This window comes from Anabrus simplex, chromosome 3, assembly GCF_040414725.1.
Source record: "Anabrus simplex isolate iqAnaSimp1 chromosome 3, ASM4041472v1, whole genome shotgun sequence".
Lineage (NCBI taxonomy): Eukaryota > Metazoa > Arthropoda > Insecta > Orthoptera > Tettigoniidae > Anabrus > Anabrus simplex.
The window spans coordinates 260,822,005-260,842,232 of NC_090267.1; the positions used below are offsets into that span (position 1 = coordinate 260,822,005).

The 20,228-nt window shown below is 41.2% G+C and overlaps 1 protein-coding gene across 7 annotated transcripts in view; it reads right to left on the bottom strand.

Moving 5' to 3' along the window:
• Nucleotides 1-20,228, bottom strand: part of sd (TEA domain transcription factor 1 homolog scalloped) — a 645,214-nt gene that overhangs the window by 623,937 nt on the left and 1,049 nt on the right. The window lies entirely within an intron of this gene.

A 20,228-nucleotide genomic window follows, 5' to 3' on the forward strand; every position in this document is an offset into this window, starting at 1 on the left:
CTCCAAAATTGACATCAAGTTGCCTACGATATATTTCCTAACATATTTTCCAATATCACACATTTTAAATTATTATTTAACACTTTACAAATAAAACAATGTTGTTTGCAAATTATTTGTTGCCATATGACTCATTACTGAAGTGTACTATTATATTTTGAAGATGACCTGGCAGTTTGTAACATTTTGAGATCATTACCTGGAAATGTAGGAAAATCTTCACAGTTCATATTATCATAATTCATTGTCATTTGAAGTCAGCTTTAATTCAATCGACAGAACATGTTTCTAGAGTATGCGTCTCTACTTCCTTAGGCAAGAAATGTTTCCGTGAATCCATTTCATGCAGGGATGGTATACAAAAACCATACCACTTTACTAATGTTTGGAAGAAAAAACACTCTGAAATATCACGGCCACCTTCTTCACAATTTCACTGAGGTAGACACAATAACTACTACTCTTCATACATGTCACCCACACATACACGCTTACTTAATTTCGGTACTTCTACGGCTTTTTCAAAATCCATGAACCTAATTTCCCTCAGCAAAGTAAAATACTCCAGTGAACATGAAACTATCTGTAACAAAGAACCTCCCGTGCAAATACTCCAGCATATTGCTACATCTTCGCCTGTATTGCTGGAAGTAGCTAATTCAGAAGTTGCTTTGTTGGCAAAGAAGTTATCTTCCATTCTAGACTACTTTTTTATAAGGGTTTGGCTGAAGGTTTCAAGACATTTCTTAAGGTTTCTGAGGAATTTTGTTTTTCTATGGTTTCCTTGGTTATATTGGTTTCGAAGCAGAAATAATGTTGGCGTTTATTACGTATCATCCGGTGGTCCCGATAGGAAACTGCATGTCACGATTCTATGAAAGAATCTACACTCTGATAATGCCGTCGCTAAAAATCGCACACCGAGCTCGATAGCTGCAGTCGCTTAAGTGCGGCCAGTATCCAGTATTCGGGAGATAGTAGGTTCGAACCCCACTGTCGGCAGCCCTGAAAATGGTTTTCCGTGGTTTCCCATTTTCACACCAGGCAAATGCTGGGGCTGTACCTTAATTAAGGCCACGGCCGCTTCCTTCCCACTCCTAGCCCTTTCCTGTCCCATCGTCGCCGTAAGACCTATCTGTGTCGGTGCGACGTAAACTAGCAAGAAAAAAATCGTACACACTTATCGCTAGCATCGTTTATTTCCTCAGGACATGCTCTTTCATTTGAGACCGCCCCCACTCCCCTGTGTCGTCATCCGATGTACTTCTTTTTAACATCCTCCAAATGCAGATTGAATTGAATCAACTTTAACCACAGCTAAAAGTATTAAATTTTTCCCCGGAGGTCCCACAATTATTGTGATGCACCTCCTTCTCTTCTTAGTTTTAGCTGTACTTATTCTACAGACCACATTTTCTGATATTTCAGAATATTCTCTTAGGCGCTGTGTGCTTTTCAAGTACACAGTGTATTGTAACAGCTCTGTACATCTTAATCCCTGCTTCCTGTTGAGTGCCAGGCGTTGTAGACAAAGTCCGGGGGATGATTTGTATATGTTAACATTTGGTGTTCCCCCAGTTAGAACACATTCCACGAAACGATCCCATTGTGAATGCTTAGCGAGTCCATCCGTATCTCATGTATACTGCTCCTTCCAATGAGCACTTGCTCGTGAGAGTCCATCTTTCGAGAGGAGTAATAAAATGTAAGGTACCGGTAGCGAGTTTCCGCGAAAGTATATTAGTTTCGAATAGCATACCTGCCAACTTTACAAAACCAAAAATCAGGAGATTTTGATGTGAAAATCAGGAAAAATCAGGAGATACAATTGGTCAAAACTGCTTATTCTACATGACTTGTGCAATACAGTACTACGATATATTTATAACATTTATTGTCTCAAAGCCCAACTGTTGCTATACTAGGCTACAAGGCTAAAAATTACACATCTCTATTCCATCACAGGAGTTACCGGTATGTGAGTGAGATGATCGGTCTCTGATAAGCCTACCGAAAATAGTATGAACTCATGTCCCACATGTGAATCAGTCATGCACTTAGATACCATTACTTAGCAAATGCATAGATTAATATATTGCATCAAGCGCCCGCGCAATTATGCGAAGCGCAATGCTATTTGGATCAAATAACTAGCTGATGCACCCGTGCTTCGCTACGGAATTCTGGGAAAGACTGTCCTTATAGTTTCCCCAATTGTTACAATGATGCCAGTATATCGCGATTAAAAGCAATGCTATCATATGAAATACTGGAAAAAATGAAAAACAGCACATTTTCTCACTTTTAGCGAAAAGTACTACGGTCAAATAAGAACAGAGTAAAAACTTTTCCACCTGATCGATACTTTTATTATTTAACCTTAGGCTAAATTATGTTATTAAAAACTGCAGTACATGATTCAATTGCTTGGCAATCATCATCAGCTGCTTATCTTATAGCTTAGGCGAAAGAACATAAAACATTTGATAATTAAAATTTGTTGGTAAAGGACACTTATAGGTGAGGGAGGGTGGGGGGGAGGATGTTAAAATTAGATATACAAATTAAAAAGCTATTTCTAAACTAAAACTTCCTAAAATTCCTTCTATGCCACTACTCTAGTTCTTCATTAGGTTCAGCTGTGTTTCACTCAATACTCAGTTCACTTGTCTTGATTGTGTGTTGTCCTTCATTTTTCTAGATCATTCTTATTGTGCGCTAGAAGAATTTATGCTGACTATGGTCGAATTTGTTCATTATTTCATTTAGACGGATAGTTTGAAGTACGACCCCTATTTAATTGTTCTTTGTGTAAATTTATTCTAAATCTTTAAAAGATTGGCACATTTCGTGTGACCCCTGTCCAATTTATTCTGGTTACGGAGTTTACTTGTTTGTTTCTGTCTCTGCCGTCTTCGACCTTAAGACCTGAACTTTTAAAGATCTTTTAAAGATTTAGAATAAATTTACACAACAAACAATTAAATAGGGGTCGTACTTCAAACTATCCGTCTAAATGAAATAATGAACAAATTCGACCATAGTCAGCATAAATTCTTCTAGCGCACAATAAGAATGATCTAGAAAAATGAAGGACAACACATAATCAAGACAAGTGAACTGAGTATTGAGTGAAACACAGCTGAACCTAATGAAGAACTAGAGTAGTGCCATAGAAGGAATTTTAGGAAGTTTTAGTTTAGAAATACCTTTTAATACCAACAAATTTTAATTATCAAATGTTTTATGTTCTTTCGCCTAAGCTATAAGATAAGCAGCTGATGATGATTGCCAAGCAATTGAGTCATGTACTGCAGTTTTTAATGACATAATTTAGCCTAAGGTTAAATAATAAAAGTATCGATCAGGTGGAAAAGTTTTTACTTAATTCTTATTTGATTGCAATATCGATACGGAATGAAGTGGATAGTATGTAATAAGTACTACGGTGTCGATTTAACAGTTCAAAGTTTCAGAGCTAGAATGACCAGGCAGCAGACAGCCACGAACACTCCTGTATAATTATTCCGTTTAAGTGTGCACAATGCTCTTTCCAATCATTGCCTCAGAGCAGGGATCGAATAGCTGGAATACTATGATGATCCAGTGTGTTGTGTACCAGTAGTATCACAAAATTTATGAACCAGAGGAATGGCATGCTAAAGAGAGAAATCTAACTCCCACTCCCCAGCTACTTCCCGCCAATATTATCGGAGATAAATGGCAGCAGAATACACAAAGCACATCACAACAAACAATGGTCAATGTAATGTTATTGTTGATCAATTTGATAAGCTTTCTGTAGTGGAGGCCTTCACATTTAGTTTTCTTCCGAATCTGTGATATTAGAGCATGTAATGTCAAGCGAGTCCTCCTTTCTTTCAAGACAACCTCATGTGTTATTTAAGTGATCGTTCCTTCATGACTTTTTTCTCGTTCTTATAATCATCTTCACAATTTAATCACCATCACCACCAATATTATTATAGTCGGTACGGTAAAACTGAATAAGACATAAATAATCGGAAATTGTATTCTCTATAACTATTGTTATGTAGTACGGTACTTTTCAATATGACCAGTCTGTTTGTCTGTCTGTTAGGTCATCAGCCCAGAGGCTGGTTGGATCCTCAAATAGCACCACCAAAGGTTATGCGGTTATAAGGAAACCCAAAAAACCAATGGCAGCACCAAAATGAGGTGTACTAGGCAAGATGAGGAGTGAGATAGTTTGCCATTGCTTTCCTCACTGGGTCAGAAAGTACTATTGTAGCACGACTGACCCTATGAGCAGCACCTTTCATAACACTCAGATGCACTAGTCATGCTCTGAATGTCATTACTCAGCACTATCCATATCCCAGCAACTTCCATATTGTCACAGCCATGGATGTTGACTGGGACTTCAGTGGAAGCTACACTTTACTCTGGCCTGTGCCAAGAGATGGATGCAAAAGTACTGTATCCATCAAGAAATGACAGCAGGCAGATATGACCAGTAAGATAGGTAATTAAAAATTAAAGTTTTGGCACTTTCCCCTAAGCTACCATTTCGAACAGAGTGAATAAAATTATGTATAGCGTAGACTGTAATTCCTTATTCCCCGACTTAACATAAAATTCCATTCACCCATTTACTCGTACCTCGGCGCTGATATGGACTTAGCAAAAAAAAAAAAAAACCGAATATCTCTGTTATCATAGCCGGTACGGTAAAAATGTATGAGACATAAATGATAGGAAATTTAATAATATATAACTATAGTTGTGTAGTAATTATCGATAGAGCCAATAAAAAATTATTTCAGAATTAAATTTTAGGACTTCCCCTAAACTAGCATTTCACTCAACGTGAATACGATTATTTACGATCTAGATTGTAGCGATTTATTCCCCGACATTATATACCAATTTTCATTAAATTCTCTTCAACCGTTTTCTTGTAATGTACGTACGTACGTACGTACATACATACATACATACAGGCAGACAGGCAAGCAGACAGAAATTGCAGAAATTTAAAGCGTGCATTTCCGTTACTATGGTCACGACCGGTACGGAAATATCATTCTTTTAAAATTCAGAGTAATGTACAGACAAAACTCTTATTTTCTTTATAGTGAGGGTAAATTAAAATTAGTCAGAATTGTCTCGAAATGGATCCTAAAATCTCTAGAAAAGTCACTAGTCGTTATCATTGAAATTCTGTCACCAAATTACTAAGAAAGACTCAATATCTAGCGACTAGTCTCTAGAATCGATCAAAGAGAATGGAATCGACTAGACTGATGTGAACGAACACTAACACTGCACACGAGAATGAGAGATTGACAATCGATATACGCGTCGCGATGTACAGGTTTCAATAAACGTCGCACATTCGCGCACATTTCTCGCATTAATAAACGTCGATATTTCGTTTGAAAGCGGCCAATGAGCGAAGGACTTCCGGCCACTGGCGTAAAAAAGCTGAAATGATGAGATTTGAAAATAGATGTTTGCAGTTCACCAAAAAATAAGCTAAAATCGGGAGAAATATTAGAATAATCGGGAGGCGGGAAAAACTGTCGAAAATCGGGAGTCTCCCGCCTAAATCGGGAAAGTTCGCAGGTATGGAATAGGTATCGAAAGCTTCTTTCCTGGATTGTTGTACTGAGAACAGCAATATTGTTCCAATGGAGAAAGAAATATGTATAGTCATATGAACTTCTGATTTTAGTACTATTTTTTATTGCAGTTTGTTTTACGTCGCACTGACACAGATAGGTCTTATGGCGACGATAGGAAAGACCTAGGAGTGGGAAGGAAGCGGCCGTGGCCTTAATTAAGGTTCAGCCCCAGCATTTGCCTGGTGTGAAAATGGGAACCCACGGAAAACATCTTCGGGGCTGCCGACAGTGGAGTTCGAACCCACTATCGCCCGGATGCAGGCTCACAGCTCCACGGCCCTAACCGCACGGCCAACTCGCCCAGTTCCTGATCTTAGACGCGCACCCTAGATTACTCTCCGCACCCCTTACTTAACGGACCACCAGGATATGCAGTTTTAACCACCTCCACAGAGCCTGTGGAACCTGTAGAGTGGGAGTCCACTGTGGAAGATAAAGCAGGCTTTGAGAGCCTCTCGCAGACGATTTCTGACCATCAGCAGCTTGTGGCGGATGACCAGGAGCGAGTTGATGAGGCGCGTCGGGCAGCCGAGTTGACAAAAATGGGCAAACTGCCACTAAGAACTTTGGTGTATTGTTATGGACAAATGTTGCATCTAATTCAGCCCACTTTATTTCTGCCAAACTTATCCCACGCCATAAACCTCGTGGTCATGCTCTCGACACCACTCGCCCGTTTTTTAAGGAAAATTGCGCACTCTAGGTAAACGGAGGAACAAAAACATATTAAAAATCGAAAGGATCCAGGGAAAACTGAGGTCTAGCCAGCACGAAAGAGACTGGAAAATGAGCAATGGTATTTTAAGAAAGATGTTTGAAAGAAAGTTTTGTTTAACAAGCTATCGTCTTAAATGCTCGAACAACATAGGTTAATCGTACGTTGAACAAGTAAGTCATTCTCATGCAAGATGTTCATTGAGACAATGTGTCCAAATTATTAAGCGGTATATCAACGGTAAGTGTATATGCAGGGTTATAAAATTATGATTTTCAGGAGCAAATCCAAAACATTTACCAGCCATGTTTAATACTATTAGAGAAAAAAGAATTATCCAAAACTTAGAAAAGGCTGAGGACAGCCTCTCTTAATTATGTCGTGGTGCTACACCGAAGGAGGAAAATGTGACTGCTCTCGGTAATCGAATTCAAATCCCCCGACCTCTGGACGGGTGCAATACGGGCGGTCACATTCTGCGATATTTCGTACTAAAAATCAGGAGCTATTCTCCGAAATCATTGTTATGTTTCAAAATTTCGGTTTAGTCACGAAACCACTTGGTATCAAGTGGTTTCATAATAATCCAGAATTTGTCCGGAAGTCGTCTCCAAAGACAGTCACGTTCAACATCAAATTATGTTTCTCTAGCGTACTGATCGCCCATGCGAAATCAATTACCGCAACTCGCCTGAAGGATTCACGATCGAGTACCGATGACGGTCACATTTTCACCTTATTCGTCTTGAAATCCTCCTGGGGATGGGAATATAGAGTACATTAATAGTATCCCCTGCCTGTTGTCAGAGAAGACTAGCAGGAGGTGACGGGCTCTCAACTTGGGAGCGTGGGTTGGCAGCCACAGGGTCCCTAGGTGATAGTGGCATTTCTTCCACTTATTCCAAGCTCCTCACTTTCATCTATCTAAACCGATTGCTCTTGTCAACACTCGTTCTCTTCCGACCTCGATGATATAAAATTTGTGAGACCTAGGGACTCTCTCATTTTCACGCCTTTCGTACCTATACTTCGATTTCTCGAAGGGTCAGACCGTTTCCTTTCCCTAATCAAGAGTTAAGTGAGAATGCTTATCTAGCTGTCTTTCCCCTGAAGACAATAAGCAAAACCATCAACTTCGCCTTAGAATAACACAACATTGCTATAGTAATTCATAAGGACGACTTGTATAATTCAACTGATATGATAAGCCAATTTTTATTAAGTAAGATCTCATTCACAAAGCAGAACAATGATCACAGAAAAAGTAAACGTTTGGAGCGTTGCGCTGAATAAGTGTAAAATAAGGATTATTGAAGTACAAGTGCATAGTTGGTATCTCGGAGGCGACATTCTACTGGTAAAACGACATCTAAAACCGACAGCAATAACCACAGTACATTCGAACATTCATTCTCAGAAATCATGAGTTAAGCATATGGCGGATGAACCATCACAACTAGTTCACTTCAGAAGCGCAGGGCAACAACAAAAATAAAGAGACACAAGTAGGGAAGGTAAACTGGAGTGCACTGCGTCACGTCTGAAAGTAGCTCTTGGTTGTATACGTGCTCCCGTACGTGTTAGCATGGTGGATAATGGAGTGAGCGCTAGCACATAACTATAAAAAAAGTGTCTTGCACAATCCTCACGTACTACTGTCGCAAATCTTTGACCTATGCCGTCTTCCAGGCAAGTACTGGTTACAATGATGGAGTGTCACTCCACACAGGTACAAAATAGAGGCGATTAGGAATTAGAAGTGGGGGGGGGGGGGGCAAAGAGATATACAAAACAGAAAGTAGCCGGGTTAAGCGGGGAGGGGGGGGGGGGGTTATACATATCAAAACTGAACAAAAAGCTACAAAATGGTTAGTGTTTGATGCTGTTTGAGCAAATTTCGACAGAGAGGGAAAGGCCGACAGTTTACTAACTTAAGTGCAGCAATAATAGTTTTTTGAGATTTTGATTCAATACTATACAAAAAAACTTCCACCAAAGAAACAATATTACACACGTATTACAATTAAATAGAAGTACGGTGTGATTATAAAAATTAAAAAATCATTTAGTATCTGACTACACTCTAAGAAACTAACAGACAATATTAAAAGAGACTGCCAGATTGACGAATGCACGCGGCAAGCAGGTGGATCATATCTCAGTGTCCACGACTTTGGCAAAAAATATACCCCTGTTACCCTTCCTCATAGCATTTGCGAAGTCTCCACTACTTGCTGTGGCACTATACAAATCGATTAGCCGCGACGAACGACATTTTGTGCGTATTTTCGAAAATAATTTTGTTAATAATTAAAAATTTGCACACATTTTTAAAATAATTCCTAAATTCCTAGTTTCAGCCGGCTAAAATAGAATAAAAATGTAATGTTTACTCTACAAAGTGGGGGGGGGCTGCCCCCCCCCCGCCCCTTAGTCGCCGCTACAGCGAGGTACGCACTGAAAATAACTCTGGATCAACTGAATCTGTTGGTGAGAGGTGTTCTAGCGAAACTTGGGGAAACTCTAATAACACCAGCTACACTATATTCGACTTTGAGAGCACAATATGACTGAAGAAGTCTAGTGTCTGTACTAACGCTTTAAAATATTATTCAAAGTTATTCGTGCAATTTGATTACTCCCTGACTTTATTTCTCAAGCACCGATCAAGAATTATTTCCATTCATATCGAAGAATATACTTATTATGGGTAAGACATATTGCATTATTTCTACCGAACAAACCTATAACAAGAAGAGGTTTAAAGAACTCTATCGCAAACATGTAGTTTCAAACCGTGAGCACGGAAGTTCCCAAAACGAATACAGGCAAGACAGTGCATTAATGTCCGGTTCCATGGCTAAATGGTTAGTGTGCTGGCCTTTGGTCACAGGGGTCCCGGGTTCGATTCCCGGCAGGGTCGGGAATTTTAACCATAAATGGTTAATTCCCCTGGCACGGGGACTGGGTGTTATGTGTCGTCTTCATCATCATTTCATTCTCATCACGATGCGCAGGTCGCCTACATCTCCCGATTGCAAGCTTACAGCTGCGCGCCCCTAACCGCACGCCAACTCGCTCGGTATCACTGACCACAATCAAAATATTAAATTCCGTACATTAAGTGTAGGTACATCAAGTTCACATTAATTTGGCGAATTTCGAAGTGAATTCGCGTCAAAATACACCTTAACACCAAAGTTGTAATTATTTGCCCCACAGCTGAATATTACTAAATATCCTTCTAACAATAGTACAACGAAATGTATAGTCATATACCTGTGACAAAATGTTTTACAGGTATTTCACCAGTCAATTCCCTTGGTATATAATAACCGCCAACATCAGGAAACGAACCTTCTGAACTTCAACTAGCCCCGTCCTCTTGTTGTATGTGTTTTAGCGCATATGAATAAGGAAGGAAGGAAGGAAGGAAGGAAGGAAGATTGACAATTACAGCACAAGAAGTGATGAGCGAAGGCCGGAGTCCAGCCAACCCTCATAGGTAATGCTAAAACTACAGTATAATTATTTGGTCCGTTGAGCAATGCTTCAGACAGTTCATATACCATAGCAATTACAATATAGTAGTACAATTCGTAGCAATGATCCCAGTGTTAAACACTGTAAAAGATCAGCTTACCTGATAAAAAGATACCAGAGTAACACCTCAAACTGAACTTCGACCCTACGTAAATGCAATTAAAATAAGATGCTTCACACATAATTTTTTATTCTGTGTGAAATCCACTAAGAACAACATCAGAAACTAGAAGCATTATTTAGTTCATACATCTTTTCACCTTTTCTTCTGCCTTTCCAATTATCCTCAATTAAAATTAACTTTATATAGTTAAATAATATCTCCTCCATACTCTGAAATCAAAGAAAACTAGCGGAAAGTTACATGTACCAAGCCGACCCTTAGTTACACTACACGAAATGAAACATTCAACTGCCATACCAATTTACCCGTAGGCCTCGAGGAAAAGTTGGAGCATGGAATCTTTACTGTAATAATATGTTCATTTCATAACACGATTTCTCTCATATCCTGGAAGATGTAACAGCAAACCTTTCTACAGATAATAAACAAAAGATTACAACGAGAGAGCGAGATAAATTATCTGAAGAAACAACAAATCATTACATTAATTATAAAAAAATACAAGTTACACCTATACCATCTAAACCGTGTAACATACTGGTACATACTCGTAATTATAGCCGGCCCCGTGGTGTAGGGGTAGCGTGCCTGCCTCTTACCCGGAGGCCCCGGGTTCGATTCCCGGTCAGGTTAGGGATTTTTACCTGGACCTGAGAGCTGGTTCGAGGTCCACTCAGCCTAAGTGATTAGAATTAAGGAGCTATCTGACGGTGAGATAGAAAGCCAAGAATAACGGCCAAGAGGATTCGTTGTGCTGACCACACGACACCTCGTAATCTGCAGGTCGCTCGGTAGGCCAAGATCCTTCAAGGGCTGTAGTGCCATGGGGTTTGGTTTGTTTTTTTACTTGTAATTATAGTATAGACCTAAAGAAATCACACATATAATATTTATGTGCAGATCACCAACCAGCACTCCCCATACAGCACTCGGTAACTGGAGAAGGAAAGGGTTCCTAATTTATAACCTTCAAAGTTGGAGACCAACTCTAACGGAATCAGTCTCTGGGTCGTGATAGCTGAGTGATGTTGATACTGCTTTCGCATTAAAACAGTTGTGGTTAGAATCCCAGTCGATGAATGTGGAATTGAGCCTCCGTGGCTCACGCGGCAGCACACCGGCCTCTCACCGCTGGATTCCGTGGCTCAAATCCCGGTCACTCCATGTGAGGTTTGTGCGGGACAAAGCGGAGGTGGGACAGGTTTTCCTCCGTGTAATCCGGTTTTCTGTGTCACAATTCATTCCAGCAACTCTCTCCAGTATCATTTCATTTTATCGTCCGACTCGTTGGCTGAACGGTCAGCGTAGTGGCCTTCGGTACAGACGGTCCCGGGTTCAACTCCCGGCCCGGTCGGGGATTTTAACCTTAATTGGTTTATTCCAATGGCACGGGGACTGGGTGTATATGTTGTCTTCATCATCATTTAATCCTCATCACGACGCGCAGGTCGCATACAGGCATCAAATAGAAAGATCTGCACCTGGCGAGCCGAACCCGTCCTGGGATATCCCGGCACTAAAAGCCATACGACATTTCATTTTTTCATTTCATCTGTCATTCATTAATCATTGCCCCAGAGGAGTACGACACGCTTCGGCAGCCAGCACAATTCCTATCCTCGCCGCTCGATGGGGGCTTCATTCATTCCATTCCTGACCCGGTCGAATGACTTGAAACAGGCTGTGGATTTTCATTTTCAATAATAATAATAATAATCCTTTGACATCGGCTACCGTGTGCAGGCATTGTAATTTGACGCCATTTAGGCTGCGTACGTGTCACTTTGCATATTTTTTCTCTACCATTCGCCAGAGACACTGGGACTCGATTGGGTGGCATACAGGTGAGCTTTATTTAAACAAAAATAAATTTGCTGGCTAAACATCGGATAACAACGCACTTTTTTTCGCCCTTCAAAAATCTGACTGCTACATTCTGTGTTTGAAATCGCGATCTTCGGAACCGGAGGCCGACACTTGACCTCTAATCCACTGATTGAGCTCGCTGCCTCTGTGAGCTGCTACACAGCTTCTCGGTGGGTTCAGTTGCAGTCTCTGGCATACCGTTTGGGCTCTGGGCGAAACTCAGCAAACGCACACGGCCTAACCACCCAAAACCTGCTTCTTTTCCTGTGATTTTTCGACCTGCAGCCAAGAAAGCCTTTTTTGGAATAATTTAATCGTTTGGTTTACTGATAAGGAAGTGATGATTATCAACTCCAACAGAAAATCAGCCAAACAGGTGACACATAATCAAAAATTAGTAAGAATCGGACAATGATAAATACATTTATAAATTTTTGTCAAGTTGGCGATGATGCCTTTCAAAATAAAAACATATTCTAAGATTAACTAATGACTATCACAATCTTTTTCTACCGCTTTTCCCCACACCTGTGGGGTCGCGGGTGCGAACTGCGTCACACATGTGGATTTGGCCCTGTTTTATGGCCAGATGCCCTTCCTGACGCCAACCCTATATGAAGGGTGTAATCACTATTGCGTGTTTCTATGGTGGTTAGTAGTGCAGTGTGTTGTGTGAATATGAAGAGGAAAGTGTTGGGACAAACACCAACACCCAATCCCCGGGCCAGAATAATTAATCAGAGGCGATTAAAATCCCCGACCCGGCCGGGAATCGAACCCGGGACCCTCTGAACCGAAGGCCTCAACGCTGACCATTCAGCCAATGAGTCGGACAACTAATGACTATTACAATATTCTACGAAATTCGGTCACTAAACTACAACTTTCAACCGGACAAACAGTCGATGAATTGCACCTAGTTTTAAGAGAAAATTATATATAACGCATACTCCAAATTTCCATCATCGACTATACAAAACAAACACACCAGGCGAGTTGGCCGTGCTGTTAAGGGCGCGCGGTTGTGAGCTTGCATCTGGGAGATAGTGGGTTCGAATCCCACTGTCGGCAGCCCTGAAGATGGTTTTCTGTGGTTTCCCATTTTCATACCAGGAAAATGCTGGGGCTGTACCTTAATTACCGCCACAGCCGCTTCCTTCCAACTCCTAGGCCTTTCCTATCCCATCGTCGCCATAAGACCTATCTGTGTCGGTGCGACGTAAAGCCACTAGCAAAAAAATAAAATAAATATAATACTTGGGACACAACTCATGAACACCACAGTTGCCTCTATCACCAAGTACACACATCCTCGTCATCAATAACTCTTCCATGCATGGAACAGTAATTACTTGCAGTCAGTTTGGGGTAAGCTTCCTCGTAGGTAAAATATTCAGTCTTACCATTTCCATCCAGAAAGAATCACTCGTTCAGACTACCACGGTTATGACGAGACCTCTGCCGAGCAAAAGGTATTAAGTTTTGTTTTTTTTCACTACATTTGATGGGTCGTCCCTTTCTTATATCTTCCGTCTTTCTTCAGATGATCTCGACATCAGTTAAGAACTTCACAAACAGAATTTTAGTCTCCGCGTTCAGATATAGGCTATTGTGTCCTGTTACCTTTGTTTGATTTCCTCGCACAAACTAGGCAATATTCCACACCCTTTGAGCTCGACCAGAACATATGTGCAATGGACTATGGAATAACAGTTGTTATATATCCGTGGAATTTTTTCTTCTGTACAGATAACTTGGTTTATTTGCAGAAGGAACTACTCTCACAACGGGATCATCCATTTATTATTACCGGTAACATTCCACGTATTAATTCTATACAGTAGAACTGCAAGTCAATGTACTAAATCTCTCGGTAATACCAGAACGAGCTTCAATCGTTCCTACATTCATTCGCTTCATATCCAAACAGTGAATTCTTCATTCCATCTTGGAGGCAGAAACCACTCATCCACCACCAGAAGACGAAACCGGAAAGAAGCGAACTTATAATTCTTGAACTCAAAAAGCAGTTACCAAATTCTACATGACTATAGCTGGCCACACCAATAAGTTTGACGGTCCTTGATTCGACCTCTTAACCTCTAACATAGCAAGCGAGTATCTAACTAACCATGTCAAACAGCCGATCCCACCTTTTTGAAGTAACAAGACGGAACATCGGAGAAACACTTCCATTATGCGCCAAGTCATTTTAATGCGAGCTATCCCCCCCCCCCCCCTCCCACGGGGGTTCTACGACTTTCCCTGCAAGAAAAATGCTGGTAAAGTTCCTTCTGAGACGCCTACGTCAAGTCAGGACCCAAATGTGGCAGTCTAACACTTAAGCGACCTATACACATACGGTCTTTTTCAAAGTTCACGAACCAAGATCGCTTGTGTGTGTTGTCTCACAAATCATGTTCGTTGGCGAACATGGATTTCTGTCCAGTGGGAAACTTGGTTCGTGGAGTTGCCAGCGACGAACAATGTCCGCGCGTATGTAGTGGAGGGTGGCAACATGATCTTCCTGTCAACTGTATTGTACAGACCTGTTTTGACCGGCTGAGTTGATAATATTGACAGCGAGTGGTTGATAAGTACAGTAGTCGGGAGGACAGGAACTGCGACCTTCATGCACCCTAACTTCTTGACAAATTTTATGGAGGCTTTCACAGGCTTTCCTTGTCTTTGGAAGGTGAAGTCAAGTGAAGTGGGTGAACATGTGTGTAGCGAAATAGAAGCGAACTTGGTTCGCGACCCAACTTCAGGAACCATGTTCGTGTGTGTACAGGGCGCTTTACACACACAACTCGTAGGGCTGATGATCAGAGATATGACTACTCGCTAAAGCTAAAATGAACCAGTAACAACCACATCAGCTTATCCGAAATTCAAGCGGGAGGAGGCATTACAGGAGCTACAGAGAATGACACGAGAGAAGATTTATGAAGCAGAGTTAGTGTTTTTAACTGCGAGAGTTACTTCGTTGAAACAAAGTTTCCGTATGGAAGTGAGGAAAGTCAAAGAGTCAAAAATGTAAAGCAGGTCCGTCGCAAGAAAGTGTCCATGTATCAAAATTGTGATATTTCGTCTTCTTTCATTTCTCACCAATCAAGAGGAAATACGAAACTCGAAATTCTTCCAGTCACTGAGGAAGGGGAGCCGGATGATAACAGCCAGTACGAAGAAAGCCAACTACTGGAATCGCAGATAAATTGTTGCATTTACCTATTAGTATTCATTAAATTGATTCTAACAAGGATTTACAACTGTATATTGAGGACACTATTCAGTCCTGCCAGACAACTTTTCCCCGGGCATTAAAATAACTCACATAATCCAATCTGCTCTGCTTTTAACTAATTTCTATATTCCACATCTGGCATTCGCAGAAAATTTTAAAAGTATTTTTCACTTGTGGCTTTAAGTATGTTTAGAAGATTCATAAGCGACCACTTGTCTCTTTCTCGTAACCAGCCCTTACATAACGTGCTCTTCTTCCTAAAACAACCCAACTCGTCAAGCACAATGACAGCAGCCGCAACTTTGAAAACGCTCATTTCCAGAACAAGTGTAAGACCGACTTCTTCGTGCTGGGTGAACATGGTAGCGAAACAGAAGCCAACTTTGTTCGCGATTCAACTTCAGGAACCATGTTCGTATGTGTATAGGACGCTTTACACACACAACTCGTAGGGCTGATGATCAGAGATATTACTACTCGCTAAAGCTAAAATGAACCAGTAACAACCACAACAGCAGCTTACCCGAAAGTCAAAATGTGAACCTAACTTAGCTAGTCTGAAAATATGCACAGGGTGGCGTACGAACGGCTGACATTTATACAGCAAATAACTTTTCAATCATGCGTCGAATGCCATTCTACTTTCGTACACGGCTCCAATGTTTCCTGGAAAAATATGGAGACGTCATGTCCTAGATCTGTATGTCAACTACCTTTGTTTAAGCTGCGTTTTTACCATGGCAGATTACAATCGCCTCTCTGTTCTATAGCGCGAACTGTGTTGCTTTACGCGAAGACAACGTGTTTCACGGTGAGACAAAGACAATTTCGAGCCGTGTTTCAGGTTCACATTTAAATCCTTGGGACTTCTTTCTGTCTCTCTTTATTTTCCACACTGTCTCAAACAAGTCTTACGGCGATCGTGGAGTTGTAGAGGGCTAGGAACTGGACAGAAAGCAACCATGGCCCAATTTAAGGTGTGGTGTAGCCTGGTATAAAGATGGGCAGTGCTGCCGAAAGCGAGGTTGAAACACCACCCCCCACCCCCCGCCCACATGGCGCAACAGCCCCGAAGGGCCATGGCCTACCCAGCGACCGCTGCTCAGCCCGAAGGCCTGCAGATTACAAGGTGTGTGCTCAGCAAGACGGATCCTCTCGGCCGTTATTCTTGGTTTTCTACACCGGAGCCGCCATGTCACCGTCAGATAGCTCCTCAATTGTAATCACGCAGGCTGAGTGGACCTCGAACCAGCCCTCAGATGCAGGTAAAAGTCCCTGACCTGGCCGGGAATCGAACCTGGGGCCTCCGGGTAAGAGGCACACACGCTACCCCTACACCGCGGGGCCGGAAGGGTTCGAACCCACCTTCTCCGGAATGCAAACTCACAGTTACGTTACCCGAACCACGCAGCCAACTCGCTTGGTCTTTATGTGAGGTTTCTTGACAGAAAATATTTTCGGTAAGACCCAATAATGTAGTTAGCCTAAATACGCGCGCGGATCGTGAAATATGCAGTGGAATTACTGACGACTTGTGCCGCTAAGTCGTCGCGAACATGCGCATTCATCGTGACGAGGTTGACCACTGTAATGAAAACCATATTGAAATTCTATTCTTATCATCATCATTATTATATATAGGCCTACATAAATGTAAATTATCGTTGTCATTTTATACATAAACGTGTCAGCTGTTCGGGTGCCATCCGGTATGATGGTAAGCTCTTCCCAGGACGTGTCTATATTTTGATACCTACGTAATCTTAACGTAATTGTCTGACTGCATAAAACGATATTAAAAACCCATTTATGCCCGATACGGTCAGATCTACAAGCATAGAAGAACCACTAACAGATATTACACAACAAACCACGAATTGTAAATTATGTAAAATTAAATCCCACGACAAGCTGTATAAAAGCAATATTAGAATAGATCATGGTTACGGTTTGCTGACAACTGTAAACCGGAATTAACATTAGGCTGTCCCACACAAAGCGCAAATAATTAACGCGATTAGAGGCAGCCGACCGCTGATTTAATTACAAGTGACCTTTTTTGTATCTTTTAGGTGGGAATCCAATCGATATTAATTATAAACTGCCGAAAATTAATCTGATGTGGATGGATAAAGCGTATGTACTCTTCTCTAGTCGGCTGCATGAAGGTCAAGTTAGCCACGTGCTACCTTACACCGAAAAAATTAGCATAACATTTTTGGAAGTGTTGTAGTTGTTGGCTAGGTATGTTTTAAGTTTACTATATTATCACTTGTAATGTTAAGCTAGTAGTAAGCTCAACCTATAGTATTGTAAGCCGTAATATTAAGCACTGGATATACTTAAGAACGAAACTAGTAATATTTTCCTTCCATGAAATTGCTTGTTGTACTTTTGTTTTGTTGATGTTGGGTAATTCTGTTTTAACTGTATCTTATTATCACATTACTGTAAGTGACCATTGCCACCGGGATATTTCCGATTGCGATGTATTTGTTCATAATAATAACAGTAATAATATCAGCCTCCTAAAAGCAGTTACAAAAAACATGTTCAGTTTAAGCTTTTGACATTTGAAAACTGCGCTTCACTCCGAACAGAATTTCGGGAAACTTATCGTTTATGCCCCTCATCGTTTCTAAGCAACTTGTGTCAGCGCGCGTTACACGCTGTGGGAGCGGAAGGGCGGGAAAGGGGGAGGGAGACGAGTCTTATTGATTTTCCCTTTCCCCTTCCTCTAACCTCCACTGGAGTTACGCGTCGCTAAAGGATACTAGCTTATGTGCAGAGAAACCTACTATATGAGTGTATGAGGTCGCGGGGTGGGAGATGAACGCGAGTGGTGGGGATATGCAAATGTAACCGAAGAGGGATAAAGAGTAAAAAGCTGCGAGCGAGACAGCACGCGAGCGTGTATTATAAAACAGACAGGGAAATAGAGAGAGCATCAAGCACAACGTGAGGAGAAGGAGGAGGAGGAGATTAGCACAAATTTCATTCACGATTTACACACAAATGACTTTAGGGCCGACAATTCTTCCTGTTGCAGCAGGGGAAGCTACAGACTCGCGCTTTGCCAACTTGTTGCTCGGTGTTCTCTGCTACGGACAGGCCCGCCTGCTTGCCTGACCTTGGTTTAGTTAAAACCACACAAAAACTAGCCCCACCCTGAGGCAATCGTCAGTCGGTCCGCCCGCCATCCCTTTGTCTCCGCTCCCCTCTACCTTGGCCAGCTCAGGATAAAAAGAAATATTATATATTAGAAACAAAAGCCGGTTTTCACCGACATCAGATCTGTCTGAACAATAAGCATGCATTGCTGGCATACTCCAAGTGGTCGCAACGATGCCAAACACGCCGGCAAAGACCTTTCAACTAGCGCCGAAAACAATGGCCGCCCATCTCCGGGGCCCATAAAACTCACCTAAATGTAGTCGCAAAAGAGTAAGACAGTAAAAAAAGACGCGCCATTCGCCGTTCCGTCATTTCTTCTATAAACCTAATATGCTTATTTTAACGATTTAATTTTCAGATACTTCCAAACAAAATTAATTAGGTGAAGTACTATGATGAATACTGGCTAAACGGTACTCCTACCCCACATATCTTATAATTTATAACTGCATGGTCAAAATCAAACCTACAAATAAAATATGAGTTTTAGCACAGTATCTTGCTCTAATATTTTTTAGGCACTTTCGTAACGAATCGTCGGGTCACTGTCGTCATCTTTATCCTTACCGAATCCGGCATTCAGGAAAGGAAAAGTTGATCCCGAGAGACATGTACCGTCCACCGTTAGATATATGATTGATTCAAATAATGAACTTATAATGAACACCAATAACTCGGTGATGAGCAAAGAAACGAACGAAAGTGGATATACAAGTTTCACACCGAAAACTCGCTTCACGTAATAGTCTCCAAAACCTTATTCCAACAAAAATTAAAAACGCTTAACCCATATAGCTTAGTACTCGGTTGGAAAACATGTTCTGTGAAAGATGTAGAATTAACGTACGTCCTACACTGAATAATAATAATAATAATAATAATAATAATAATAATAATAATAATAATAATAATATATTACGGACAAAAAGGAGAAACGTGTGTGGTAAAAGTCGCAATCGGAAAAATGTTGAACGGTTGGTCATCTTTAATCAAGCACGTGAAAAAAAATCACGGCTGTATACAAAAACATTAAACACACGTATAAACAGGGGAGACAGTTACACGTAAGATTGACATTACCTACATCTTAAGCACACTGTGGGTGATGTACAAAAAAAAAATCGCACGTTATTATCAATGTAAACAAAACAAACATTAGAAATAAGTACCTCAGGTAAAGTTCGCGGTAAGAAGCAATTAGGAAGTTAAAAAGAACTTCAATTATAACACACGGACGGGGAAGACTTCTTGGAAACCAATTACTTGGTGGGTAAAGGGCGAGGCATTACACTGCGGCAATGAAGCAATAATAGTATCACTCAACTACAAACAGGTCTGTATTTAGAAACAATAGATCCGTGGCCCACTCCAGTTGCCAAGGGGCGGAGTCTGCCTGGATCTAGTTCCTTAAGGTCTTATAGCAGCATGTGTCAGCTATTGCCTCCCCCAAAATAAACCCTGGCTCCTTCGTTGCTCGCTACGTCTAAAGATAACCTCCAGAACCGCCAGGCCCACACGAACCAACGCCGCTCGCTCCAAATAATAATACAACCGTACAACGTGCACTCTTGAACGATCCACTAGAATGAGTGTTCTCATACGTACTTTGCGTGCGAAAATTGACAGTAAAAGAAATTCTGTTCCCCAAGAATAGAGAACTACACCCTCAATAAAACGCTACATAACACACAACCTTCCCAGAACAACCGACAGCAATATTCTATACTCTGAGTTGTTCTAACACTCTTATGTAACAAACACTACCCCTTGATGGATTATAAATATTTTGATAAAACTAACACTCGGATACACATAACCTCAACAGCGTTCCAAAAATCAACATCCCTAAGCCTATTGTACCATATAAAACAGAACTCAGGATAAAAACGAATA